This window comes from Chlorocebus sabaeus, chromosome 13, assembly GCF_047675955.1.
Source record: "Chlorocebus sabaeus isolate Y175 chromosome 13, mChlSab1.0.hap1, whole genome shotgun sequence".
NCBI classification, from domain to species: domain Eukaryota; kingdom Metazoa; phylum Chordata; class Mammalia; order Primates; family Cercopithecidae; genus Chlorocebus; species Chlorocebus sabaeus.
The window spans coordinates 38,400,692-38,414,568 of NC_132916.1; the positions used below are offsets into that span (position 1 = coordinate 38,400,692).

Consider the following 13,877-nt stretch of genomic DNA (forward strand, 5'->3'; position numbering starts at 1 on the left):
TAGTTTGATTGTCAGTTTAAAAAACATCCATTGATTCCTTGATATTGAGAATAAAGTAATCAAATAACTTACTATATATGTACACTGACTTCTTTCTGTTATGTCTTTCCTAATTTTTGTTAGTTGTTTTAGTTTTACATTGTCAGGACATTATACTTTTATGTTCTATTACATCATCCTAATCTCCATATTTATCTTAGATTTAGTGCTAGAGTTAAATATTCAACGCTTGCGATCAGTTTTTCTTTTTTTTTTTTTTAAATTTTTTGCAGTAGTTTCTATAGTCACTTATTGACTGGATAGAGAATAGTTGCTTCAAGAAGGGCTCTAATAGTTGCTAATAGCTGCTTCAAGATGGGCTCCTGATAACAATATTTCCTGAGTTCCCGTATGTTCAGAAAATTTGCCTCTAGCCTTTACAGCTTGAAGAGCACTTTGGCAGGTCATAAAACCTTTGGTGCCCATAAGGGATGGTGAATTCATTATCTACCATGGCATCCTATTCATTGTTGGATATCTCAACTGTTACTAGTTTTGCAAGTTTTTTCAAATTTTGCTAAAATTCATCGTCTTAAAACTTCCAACAGCATGACCTATAGTCTCTTCTACATAAAACCCTTCAAATATTTCTCTATTCCAGGATAAAAGTACCAAAGCATTGAAGGAAAGTTCGTAAGGCCAAAATATCCCCACATACCTTCTAGTAGTAGACTTGCTGTTTTGTTTGTTCAGTTAGCTCAAGTCATTGCGTCTTCCCTACCATCCTTTTAGTGCTCTTTTAAAGCAAGTTAGACTTATCATTTTAAGGCTGGAAAGACCCTCCAGGATCATCTGATGTAAAAGTCTCATTTTAGGATGAAGAAACAGGTTCAGGCAAAGGTGAAGATATTTTCTTAAGGTCATGCCACTACTAGTAAGCTGAGTCAGACTTTGAACCCCAGTGACTCCCAGGCAAGGATTCTTTCCACTTCACTAAGTCCTTCAAAAATACAATGATCAAAACTGTTGTACTGCACTTAAAAAACTCAGAGTGTGTCCTCTCACATAAAAGAATGTATCTAAAGTCTGTTTGATAATTGTCATTTTGTTTCATATTCTAGCTATAGAATAACACATGCAGGATAGCTGTATCAGGGAAATTTCAGTGGGTTTGCTGTTCATCTACATAAACTGTCACTTTTGTTTTCTGATTCTTGACAATGAGAAACTTCAGACAAATGCACATTTCATTTTCCTACCGCAAACTCTGTAAACCATCTTTTTGAAATAAAATTACACAGCTTATGCTTACAACATAAGGGCTAGATTTTATCTTCAAATACACCACCCACTCTCAAACAGCAGAATTTGGCCTTAAAAACCCATTAACAAATATTGTCATTAAACTAAAGAGCTAATTACTTTGGATTCAGACAGAATGAACAAAATCATAGGCCAACCGCAGCTGGTCGTAATAATGGTGAAACTAACCGTATGTTACACTGGAGAATTAAAAAACAAAGACATATTAACACTAATGTAACCAACGTACAACATTATCCTCCAAATGGAACAAACTATTATAGTTAGAGAATTCTTGAAAGTACATTGTCATATTTGATGCAAGAAATAAAGAATCTTTTCAAGGAATTAATTGTCATAATTTGCAACTATCAATGTTTAATGAAGAAGAAAACATGGAGAATTTATACCACTACAATATTCCACAAATGAAGAATTATATCAAAAAAATTACTTTGATCTAATTGGATGCAAATAATTTTAAATTCAATTTTAAGTACTTAGGTACCTATAAATCTTCGATCTTCATCTTGGAGGAAAATTCCTCCCTATTTTTCTTACTGAAGAGATCATTATTGTAAAACACCCACTTAGCTTCTCTTTGCTGATGTCATCTCTAACCAGATTGTTTACTGTTCATTGTTTTAGACTTTTATATGGCAGGTTTGGGGGAGAAAATGTGATTATACATGAGGGGACCAGACTAGAAGATCAAAGTGGTCCATTTCTGCTCTAAAACTTTATGTTTCTATGATTCTATAAAGTTTCTGTAATTTATTCTTTTGTTGCATGTTTTGCTTCCTGCATATGGAGACTGTCTTGCTCAGGTTCCCTGAAACTACACTGTAAATTTTCTTTAAGAAATTGCAGCTTGGTGGGTGCAGTGGCTCATGCCTGTAATCTCAGCACTTTGGGAGGCTGAGGCGGGCAGATCACGAGGTCAGGAGATCGAGACCATCTTGGCTAACACGGTGAAACCCCGTCTCTACTACAAATGCAAAAAATTAGCAAGGCGTGGTGGCAGGCACCTGTAATCCCAGCTACTTGGGAGGCTGAGGCTGAGGCAGGAGAATGGTGTGAACCCGGGAGGTGGAGCTTGCGGTGAGCTGAGATCGCGCCACTGCACTCCAGCCTGGGCAACACAGCGAGACTGTCTCAAAAAAAAAAAAAAAAAAAAAAAAAAAAAAAAAAAAAAAAAAACAACAACAACAACAAAAAACAAAGAAATTGCAACTTAAAAACATACTTTGATAAACATACCAATGATAATGAACATGATTCACTTCAAGACACAATTCATTCTTTCTCCACCTCTTCCTTTTTCCAGAAAAAATAAGTAAAAAGAAAAAAAGAAAGATAGAAAAGGAAAGGCATGTTTCTCTGAAATTGAAATATTGCAGATGATTTCCACTAAAAGCTTTATGAAATTTTATTTGGAGACTTTATCCAATGATAAGCTTGTGAACTACAAGTTTTAGGCTATGTTCAGGTATGACAATCTTACTGCTGAGCACAATTCTAATAACAAGTGCATGTGAAACTTAATTATTATAGTTAATCCAATTCTGTAAATTTTTAGTTTTGATTACTTGAAAAAGGTACTCCATTATTTTATGCATATGATCATACTCAATTCTCTATGTGTAAAACTAATAGCTAATATCTGTAGCTAATTGGCACTACATCTTTTTGATGAAGGGTTTATTGTTGCCTTTTAATACGTTATGGACAAAAAATTCCACACAACGTGAACAAGTGTACACAAAGAGACAAAAAATATTTATAAGCCTGAAAGCCAATAAAAGGATTTTGACTGAAAACTTCATTCTTCACTATAAAAATAATATCATATTGAACCTTTAAAAAATCATCACAATTTAAGATCTGAATATGTCCCTACTAAACACTTTCACTGGAATAAAAAAACCTTTTGTAAACTTAAAATTACAAATTATAAAAATGAAGTTGCTAAATGACACATAGGAAACAGAAATACAATAAAATGATATCCACCAACTGTACATGTAACCTTCCACAAATGTATCATATGATTTATAAGTTATTATTTGCTAAGAAAAAAGTAATGGAAAGAGGTATTAAGCAGATTTGTTCTTTTAAAATCTAAGGCTGAGCTTTCAAAATGAAGAGAAAAAGATACAATCCTCAAAATTTAGAAATACTTAGCCAAACCTAGTAATAACTCATTATTTACATCTTTTAGAAATTTCTTATAATTAGATACAATAACCCTAAATATCTAAATAAATTGAAACATTACATGGAACAGAGCAATAGCTAAAGAGAGCAATGACAGGGCTATCACTCTGAAAGAGAGATGGTGAAACCTGGGGATTAGCTCTTCATACTGAACTTTAAAAAGGAATATTAATGAAAATTAATAACTCAAAGTAGGGGAGTCAAAAAGGGAGCATCAATTTAGTACTTCTGTAACAAAATTACCCCTTCTTTATTTATTCTTATGACTGTAGGAGACAACCAACATAAAAGCTCAGGTTTAGCATAAGGTTTGAAAATGGGAAGTAGATTGTATTGAATGTCACTTTCAGTGTTTCTCAAAGGCCTAAGACCCACGGGCATCAGGATCACTTGGGAGTGGGTAAATGTAAAAATACATATTCTTGGGCCACATCCCATCCCTAGTGGGTCTAAGTTTTGGTGAAATATCCCCAGGGATTAACATTTTAAGGATCCCTCCTCTCAACTTCATGTGACTCCTATGCACATTAAACTTTGAGAACCACAGTATGTTATGCTTTTTTAATGTGATACTGATGATCAAATATCAAGGTTTCTACTTTGCCCTTCTTGTATTTACATTTACATGACAGATAACAATTTTTAAACATTATGTTTTCTTTATTTCTCCTTTTTACTGTGGAACTACACATACATGGATAGTTTTCTTACATTTAATAGTTTCTTTTACTTTCCTGTATTTTATATTTTATTAAAAGATATCATTACTTTTGATGCAATTAAGAGTTATGCAAGAATGTGTGTTACCCCCCAAATTCACTTACCTTCAAATCCTTGTGCTCATTCAGAAATTTTTGAACATATATGGTAGAAACTTTCAAAGGAATATATGTGGTGGATTCTCTCTTTAATTTCCAATGGTTTTAAGACGGGTCAAGGAGACTCCTGGGGTGGCTGCCAGAAACGCCGTTGAGAATAGAAGACACCAACGCTGAAGACAGTGAGTATCTGATTATCTCTAAACAGAACAGAAAAACAAGTGATTGGTCACCTGTAATTCATAGAGAATCTGCTGTGGAGGAAGTTATTTTCAGTGTTACTAAATTTAAACTTGGACTGGGTTTGCTGCTCCCTAATTTAGCACAGTTGTCATTTAAAATTTCATGTCATTGTGAAGTCAGAATTACATGATGCTGCCTGCAGAGCATTCTGGTTGAATTCCTATTGCTTTAATTGACTATTTTTTCTACACATTGCATCAAGTGATATCATTACTAATTTTATTTTGGATATGCAGGTGCTACATTTTGCAGCTGAATTTCAAAGTCAGGTTGATGAGGTCTCTTGGAAATATTTCTTTACATGAGGCTCTATCACCTTCATAAAAGATAAAATGGGATACTTTAACTAAATCCCCATGGAATCATCTGGTAATTTTGCTATATTTCCTTTCATGTGAGTAATGCTTGCCAAGATAATTAGGCGTAAACAAGAAAATATTCTTTTTAGTCAAAATGTGTTGCCTATTCAGGAAAACCAAAATTCTAGAATCTTTGTTGAATGAGTGAAGCAGAAGTTGGTAGTGGTTGATAGAAAACGAAAAGAAAACATGTATTTTAAAAATTGGTAATCAACTATGCAAGTACTCTCCTAAAGAATAGAGGAAATGAAATGTACAGATAAACACATGGTCAAAACCAAAATGACAAGAGCGTACACACGTGCAAACCCAGAGTACATTGTATAACGATAGTTCTCAGAGAAGATTCTATTGCTTGGCCAACCACCTCGCCCAACTCTCTTCTTTCTTGCTATACATCTCACAAATGGAAAACAGAAAATCAAATGTTCTGTTTCTGATTCTTCTTTACTGCTAACAGCAGTCATGTGACCCCATTTTAGTTCCCCATTTGCATAAGCTATAAGAAGTATGCTGGGTAAGAAATCCTGGCAGAATATTGCTTTATTGATACAGAGATCCCTGCTTCTCTTCTCTCTTTCACACATTTGCTTGTCTTGAATGAAGACATGATGCTTTGGCGATAGAGCAGCTGTCCTGTTCCCATGATGTAAAAGACAAAAAAGTTCAGAGAAACAAAAAGATATAGGGCCTGTGATGGATGAGCAGCTTAACCAATAGCACTAACTGTTTTCCCTGAAATTCTACCTATATAAACCATTCAGTTGTCGGTTTCTTGCTAATAGAGGCATTGCTGGTTGACAAAATGCTTGAAAAATGGGTTAAAAAGTAAGTGCCACTGAAATGGTTGCAATGATAGCTACTGTTTAACTTTTTAGAGTGTAATCTGCAATAAGGAGAAGTTTTCATGATGTAGAGTCAAAAACAACCTTCATTCTGACAGAGGTTGGAACTTGCCTCTTTTTTTTTTTTTTTTTTTTTTTGACTCCTAGGAGAGTTGGGCATGTAGGGAATAATGGGACAGGAGATGATGGTAATGAATTAAAACAGAATGGAATGGAAAGCCTAGCGCAAGGCTTGGTTTGGAAGAAGAGGGGCCAGTATTATAGCAGGAAAAAGGAAGACTCTCATCTTTGTGTCGGTGACAAAGCTATGACATTACTCAAAATCTCAGCGAGAGACTGAAGTTTCACCTCAAAGTTCATTATTCTTATCTCACGAAGTCTTGTGGATTCTTTTTTACTGAAATATTTTTCACATTTAGCACTTCACTACTATCTTCCTTTCATAAATATTTCTTCCTTAACCACAGTTCAGGCTTTCACCATCTTTTTCCTAAACTATTGGCACAGACTCTTTTAACAGATTTCTCTTTTTCTTAGATGCTATAGTATATTCTATGACCTAAAGCTTACTTTTTTTTTTTTTTTTTTTTTTTTTTTTTTTTTTTTTTTTTTTTTTTGAGACAGAGTCCCACCCCAGGCTGGAGTGCAATGGCATGGTCTCAGCTCACTGCACCCCTGCGCCTTCCGGGTTCAAGCGATTCTCCTGCCTCAGCCTCCCGAGTAGCTGGGACTACAGGCACACACCACCATACCCAGCTAATGTTTTGTTTTGTTTTGTTTTGTTTTTTTGTATTTTTAGTAGAGACGGGGTTTCACCATGTTGGTCAGGCTGGTCTCAAACTCCTGACCTTATGATCCGCCCGCCTTGGCCTCCCAAAGTGCTTGGATTACAGGCTCTAGCCACCACGCCCAGCCCCTAAGATTTACTTCTTAAAGCACTGATCTCATTGGATCCCTATTCTGTTCAAAACAAAAGAGCTCTCTTTGTCTCTTGAATTAAATTTGATATAGTTTGTATATTTGTTCCTGCCCAAATTCTATGGTGAACTGTAATCCCCAATGTTGGAGGTGGGACCTGGTGGGAGGTGATTGGATCATGGAGTGGGTTTCTCATGAACGGTTTAGCACCGTCCCCTTGGTACTGTTCTTGTGATAGTTCTCTTGAGATATGGTCATTTAAAAGTGTGTGGCATCTTTTATGGGTTTATAACTGAACCCATGAAAACCTTCCTCTTAAACACAGCCTTCCTCCAGTGCTCTCGTTTTGTAAATAGCATCATCAGTCATCAGCTGAATAAGCCAAAAACCAAGGCCTTGGTTGCCCTAATCTATTAAAAAAAAAAAAAAAGCTCTGTTTTTCTTACTGGACACAAGCATGTAAAATACAGCCTCTGGAACTACTGGCAGCCACCTTGGGATCATGAGGAGAACCTGCATGAAATTAAGTGAACACCAAGGAAACAGAGCTGAGAAACAGAAAAAGAAGAACTGGGTTCTGAGACTATTGTTTCACTCCTGGAGAGAGATTTGCTTGCAGTAGGAATACTCTAAACATTTCGGGTATATGTGAATCTAGGGATTCCTTTTTTGATTAAGCCACTTTGGGTTAGTATTTCCATTAGTTTCAGTTTAAAATATCTTTTCTATTTATTTCTATTTTTATCGCGTGCCTACCAATTTCATTCATTTTACTCATCTCTCTTATTATCCATATTCTACATTTTTTTCATGATTCAGCTCACCTCCTGAATTAAACCTTTCCAGATTCTTCTAATTCATAATGAGATCATCCTAAATCGAAACCACTTTATTATCCACTGTATATACTAATAAGAAAGCTCATGAAGGTCTATGACCAATCACTTGGTGATGATTCTCAAATTTTATCTTTAGCTTAACATGTTTTCCCTTGTTTCCATATTTATTTATTTATTGCAGTTTTAGCAGAGATGAGGTTTCTTTATGTTGCCCAGGCTGGTCTCAAATTCCTGGGCTCAAGCAATCCACCCACTTCAGCCTCCCAAAGTCCTGGGATTACAGACATGAGCCACCATGCTTGGTCCATATTTTATTCTATTCTAATTGAATAGTTGACATGTCAACTTGAACGTTTTGAAGACTCTCCAAACTGAATTTGTTTATAACTAAATCCATAAAAACCTTCCTCTTAAAACAGCCTCCATCCAGTGTTCTCTTTTTGTAAACAGCACCATCAGTCATCAGTTGAATAAGCCAAAATCCCAAGTTTTCAACCCTTTAAAAAGGAATCAGAGCAGATTTGATCCTTCTTTTCCTTTTTAGGTTCATCATCTAATCATCAGATCCTTTTGATTTTACTTCCTAAATAATTTTCAAACCTACTTCACTACTTTTCTCTGTATATCCTCCTCTTCTCTTCCTCCTCCTCTACCACCATCAAAACCTTGTCTGTTTCCCTCCAGCATATTTTCCACATGGCATCTAGAGTGATCTTTTTAAAAAACACAATTAATCATGCTAATCCCTTGTATAAAAACCCTTAATACCTTTCCACTGTTCTCAGGCTAAAGAAAGGTAACACTTTACTGTGACCTCATATCATCTGATCCCTGTCTAACTCTCCAGCCTCATCTCCCTAGATGACAGACACTCTTTTTTTTCCCTCATTTTTAGATACCCAACATTCAGCAGAGTCTTTAATACATAGTAGGCACTCAATAAATATTTGTTGAATGAATGAACAATTACTTTGCAGTAATTCTTGAATCATGAGGCACCTTGTGTTACAAATTTTTCCTTTATACATTACTGTCTGAATTACTTATAAGTATAGTGAAGATAAGGATATATCACATTACTTCATACCCTATAACAGAATGCCATGTAAATAGTATGGGTTCACAAGGTATTGGATTTTATCGATATTAATAATTCAACTCTGAATACTTTTTAAAAGTTTGAAGTTGATTCTCTCGCTCACAATGGCTAGATTACCACTTTTCTATAAGATTAGAAATGACCCAGAAGAAATATATTATTACTCTGCCAAAAAAAGGTAGTAAAAAATAGAAAATTTCTGTCTGATCAGAATTCTACAGAATTTACACAGATTAATTATAAAGAAGTTGCTTTTCTACATGACAAGAAAAACCCTCAGCTAAACCTTGAGTTCCATGGCTAAACACTCAAGCATGTTTGCTATTTTCATGGTCATACTTTCAAATATTTTGTATTTCTCTTTAGACATCATTTATCCTCGAAAAATAGAAAAAAAATACATGTAATAACTAAGAGCTGAAGTCTTTTCAGTTAGAGACTCATTATTTTGGAAAACAGTTACCCCAAGTACAAATTAATTCCTAGTTAGTGGATATTTACCTGAGAAGAACAAAAGGATCTTCAGAGATTCAAAAGTAGGTATGAAATTCCAGCCTATTTTATACACTAATATCACTCCAAATAAGAGAACTATTTCCCAGAGTAGCCTATATTGAAAACAGACATAGGGTACAGAAAAGCAATGAAAACAGTGGGGCTGGGAATGTATCAGGTTAAACAGGAGGACACAGGGATACCTGCTTCTTCAGGGTTTCTAACTGTGTTAGCTGTGGCCAGATAATGTTTTCCAAGTTGGAGAATGGTAGGTAGAATTAGGATTGAAGAGATACGAAAGGAAGAGAGGCAGGAAATGTAAGGGTAGACAACACAAATTTTGTGCCTGAATAAAATTCCTGAGTAGGCTTAATCTTCTGGCTCTAAAAAACAAGTTGAAGTTTGCCTAAGGCATAGTTATACAAGAAGTAATTGCCTTTGGGTTTCTATATACCTGTTATTCAGTTATAAATACCTCCTCGTTTTCACAAGGTATTAAATCTGTTAGGATATTAGTAAAATTAAAAAAATATATATAGAGAGAGCAAAAGGAAGAGGAGCCCTCTTGCATGAAATGCATTTTGAGAATGACTACACATAGTTCTCTTAAAAATCCAAGAGCAGGCTATTTTACACTTTCCCCTAGAGTACTAAAAGATATTTTAGGAAACGAGTGAATCATGATTTAATATTCAATTGCTTTTCAAGCAAAATAAGAAATTCCACTAAAGTGTCAGTCATGATTTCATTTTTCCTGAAACATAAACTCCAAGGGGTAGGTTGAAGCTGCACTGTTTATTTTGCTCTTCTGTATATAAATAAAATATAAGATTAACAGAACGGTGGAAAAATAGCTTCTTATGCTCTGCCTTTTCCGACATGCTTCTTTTCTGTACTTGGGGGAAAAAAAGAATTTTCATGTGTAGGATATTTCACTTGCTAAACGTTTTTGTTTTATTTAATAATTGCTGAATCTTTTGACAAAACTGTGTTTATTCCGTGCATGAAAATTGATGTATGTTCTAAAATTATAGCACAAACCCTTTATATTTCTTTAAAAATTCTTTTTCTGGGGCTGGGTCGGGTGGCTCACATCTGTAATCCTAGCACTCTGGGAAAGTGAGGTGGGCAGATCATCTGAAGTCAGGAGTTCAAGACAAGGCTGGCCAACATGGTGAAAACCTGTCTCTACTAAAAATATAAAAATAAGCGGGGTGTGGTGGCATGCACCTGTAGTCCCAGTTACTCTAGAGGCTGAGGCAGGAGATTTGCTTGAACCTGGGAGGTGGAGGTTGCAGTGAGTTGAGACTGCGCCACTGCACTCCAGCCTGGGTGACAGAGCGAAGCTCTGTTTCAACAAAACAAATAACAAAAAACCCCCAAACAAACAAACAAAAATTCTTTTTCTAAGAGTATGAGATTGCTCATTTATATATACTTAACGCATGTATTCCTCCAATATTGCATAAAATGGTAAAAAGCTTTTTAAATTCACCTCTAGTTAAAAGATTTAGAATACCCTATGATAGATCCTATTAATAAAAAGTAAAATTATTCCTCATAATTTAAAAAATTTCCCAAGGAAACAAGAGAAATAATATTGTATGATAAGAAATGAACAAGTAAAAAAAAATACACGTATATTTTAACCCCTAGATGATCAGTTTTCTGTGATTTTCTCAATAAATGAGTGACAGACAAGTCTGGGAACTCCCAATGCTCCATTAAAGAGATCTAAAAAGAATATCATTACAAGGAGACAGAACTGGAATAGGGTTAGAGAAGCTAAAATTGTTAATACAGGGAAGCTGAAATTGTTAATACAGGGAGGGGAGGGCTAGATGAGAGTAGCAATTAAAATTTTGGAATATTTTTCTTCTTAAGAGGATTCATCTCCCACAAAACAATTGTTATATCGAATCCTAGAGTCTTTGGAACATGGGTTGACCACCACCAGCTTTGAGAAGGAAGAGAAAATCCAGGAGTCAGAAGTGGACCATGTTGATCAGGATCCTACACCCTCCAGGTAATGGCAGAAGTCACTTATTCAGATGACTCCACAAATTTCCCTTTGTCTGGATGGTGTATCCCTTGCAACCATCCATGTTCACTGATCAGTTCACATGACAGAAAAGGTGGTCCAGGTAGGGAACACAAAGAACACCAATGTTGTGGAAACAGTAGTGGTCAGGAGTGGTCCCCATTCATGAATCAACCTTGCAGTTCAGAAACTTCAACTCCTAATGAGTCTGACCAAAATGAGAGGGCCTCTTTGAGCCAGACTCTCAGGTTGATAATTCAGACATCTGTGCCCTAAACCGTGGTACCTTCCACAAGTGCAGATCTATAATGGGGTTCATTATAGAGAGCCACCTGGTCTACTTTATTCAACACGCTGATCTTCCTCACTCTGTGGTCCTACTATGGGCGTTTTTTCAGGTCTTCTAAAAAAGTGATCATTAAGACATCTGCCATTTATGAATTTCTCTATGTTCTATACTATAGCAATAATTAGTACAAATCATACACAACTGACATAAGGTAACATCAACTTATACATACATACACTCAGGTCAAATATCCAATTAGGTAAATATATCTTTATTGAATAATTATAATAGGCTGAAAAATTGAGTGAATGGATATAGCTTTACTTATAATTCACAGAATATCCTCACACTTACATGTTTTTTCTCATTTAAATGTTTCTTCTGTACTCCCAACTCCTTTACAGTATACTTGTTTTATATTTTGTTTTTGATTAATAACAGCTGAGCTTTTCTGTGCTGTTTTGTGGGGGAGGAGTCTGTTGCAGGTACATTTCTCTGCTGATAATATAATGTTTGGCTTATAGTGGATGCTTAAAGCATGATGATGATCACTATACACAATATTTTGCGTGTGCGCAAAAGAGAAAAATATATCTAGTCTTTATCTACTATCGTTTTCATTTATTTCTGGTACCAGCAAGACAGAAGATTTGCATTACTTCTGAGCATAGGCATGATACATTTAGATACACTTTTCCATCTCTCCACAAGATAAAACCTATGCCATGTAACAATCAGTACTGCAACTGTATGCTGTATTGAAATATTTTAGACTTTGATAGGCTCAATAGATATAAACATAACGAAAAGATAGATGTCAAAGAACTGGAAAATATTGAGCTATCTACATCTTCAGTACTGCCGACGCTGGGCCCATGTTATCAGTTCCACTTTCTCAGAATGTTACACAGAAAGTGAGCTATCCATACTTTTTATGATGACTTTAAAAATGAGTCTACATATGCTAAAATGATTTGAGACATCTTCTTGACTTACATAAAATGAAATTTATAAATATGTTTTGAAAACTCTTTACAACAATCAAAGACTAATGTATTTTTGATGAAAAGCAAGGAGGTAAACAATGCTGGGAAATGTAGAACATCCATGTGTTAATTTATACTATCGCACAGCATCATTTCTCCAGTTGACAAAAAAATCCATTTCACACAAAAGTTAAGAAACGGAATTCTTCTGTTAATGTTAATACCAAGGGAAAGTTCAAATAAGTCAAAAATAAAACAAGATATGAGTACTGTTTTTTTTAATGAAAATAGCTCTTAACTGGAGCTAGGTGATGTGGCTTCCAATCTAGGCTCTACTATGGCCTGAGATAAGTTATTTTTCCCCTCTAATTTTTATTTTATCCATTCATATAAAAAGTGGTTGGATTAAAACAGAGGTTTTTAAACTTTGGCTGCACTTTAGACTATAACTGGGTGTAAAGAAATACCAATGCCCAGTCCCCATCCTCACGGATTCTGGTTTCAACTGGTCTGGGGTGGAGAAACTGAGCCTCCAAAGTTCCCCATGTGATTTTAATATGCACCCTGAGCTGAGAGTCACTGAATATATGTCCTCCAAGCACCTTTAGTGCCTAAGAGTGTATGATTCTGGAATGTCTGGGAAAAGTTCCTTAACAGACACACACAGAAACAGGCAAAGTTTGTTCATTAATCTGGACTCTCATTTCTAATCTAATAGTAGTTTTCTACGTAAGTCAGGTCTATATTTTTAATGAAAATCAAGGTACCTTTTGTGCAAATTAGATAAAGTATTAATAAAGAAGATTGGTAGAGGAAAGAGAAGCAGAGAAACAAAATATAAGCACTGTCAGAATATACGCTTTCTGAAAGCAATTTTGTATCTGCTCATCAATATTTAATTAAAATGTTATTAGGTGCTTATTTACACATAGCAATTTAGAATCCTAAGCTTTTAAAAATTCATCTACTTTAAACATACAAAATACAAAAAGATAATCATTATAGTGGGAACACAAAGTTCACTGCAACAGAAATGTTGAGATTTGGTCTGCTTAAAGGAGACAAAGATTTATTTTACTGAAGACGCTGCTCGATGATTATTTATTAAATGACTAAAACTCCCCCATGAGTAAATGTAGACCTTATGTCCACCGAATTATTGGAAAAGAGCTTTCCTAGGAAACAGTTGGTGGCTCTAGGTTTTCTATAGGAAGGTCCAGAAATTGCTCAATAGTGTCTCTATGGACCACACAAACTCAGCCCAGCAGAACTTCTGATGGTTTGGCCAAAGGAAAGAGCATCAGTGTAGATGATTGGCTGTGGCATAGTGTGCTTACTTGGCTAGAGGATCATTTTACCACTATTTGATAAGTTAAAAAAAAAATACCAAAAAAAATTTTTTTGTGTCTTTAAAAACATTCTTTTTTTTTGTTATAGATTCAGGATG

The 13,877-nt window shown here is 35.1% G+C and overlaps 1 protein-coding gene across 2 annotated transcripts in view; it reads right to left on the reverse strand.

The window, feature by feature from the left end:
* HS3ST5 (heparan sulfate-glucosamine 3-sulfotransferase 5) overlaps positions 1-4,516 on the reverse strand; it is a 169,498-nt gene extending 164,982 nt beyond the window's left edge. For both annotated transcript variants that reach the window (XM_008007278.3, XM_008007277.3), the window contains exon 1: positions 4,323-4,516. The gene's annotated coding sequence lies outside the window, so the exon portion shown is untranslated. The remainder of the gene's footprint in view (positions 1-4,322) is intronic.
* Between the last annotated feature and the right edge of the window lie 9,361 nt (positions 4,517-13,877).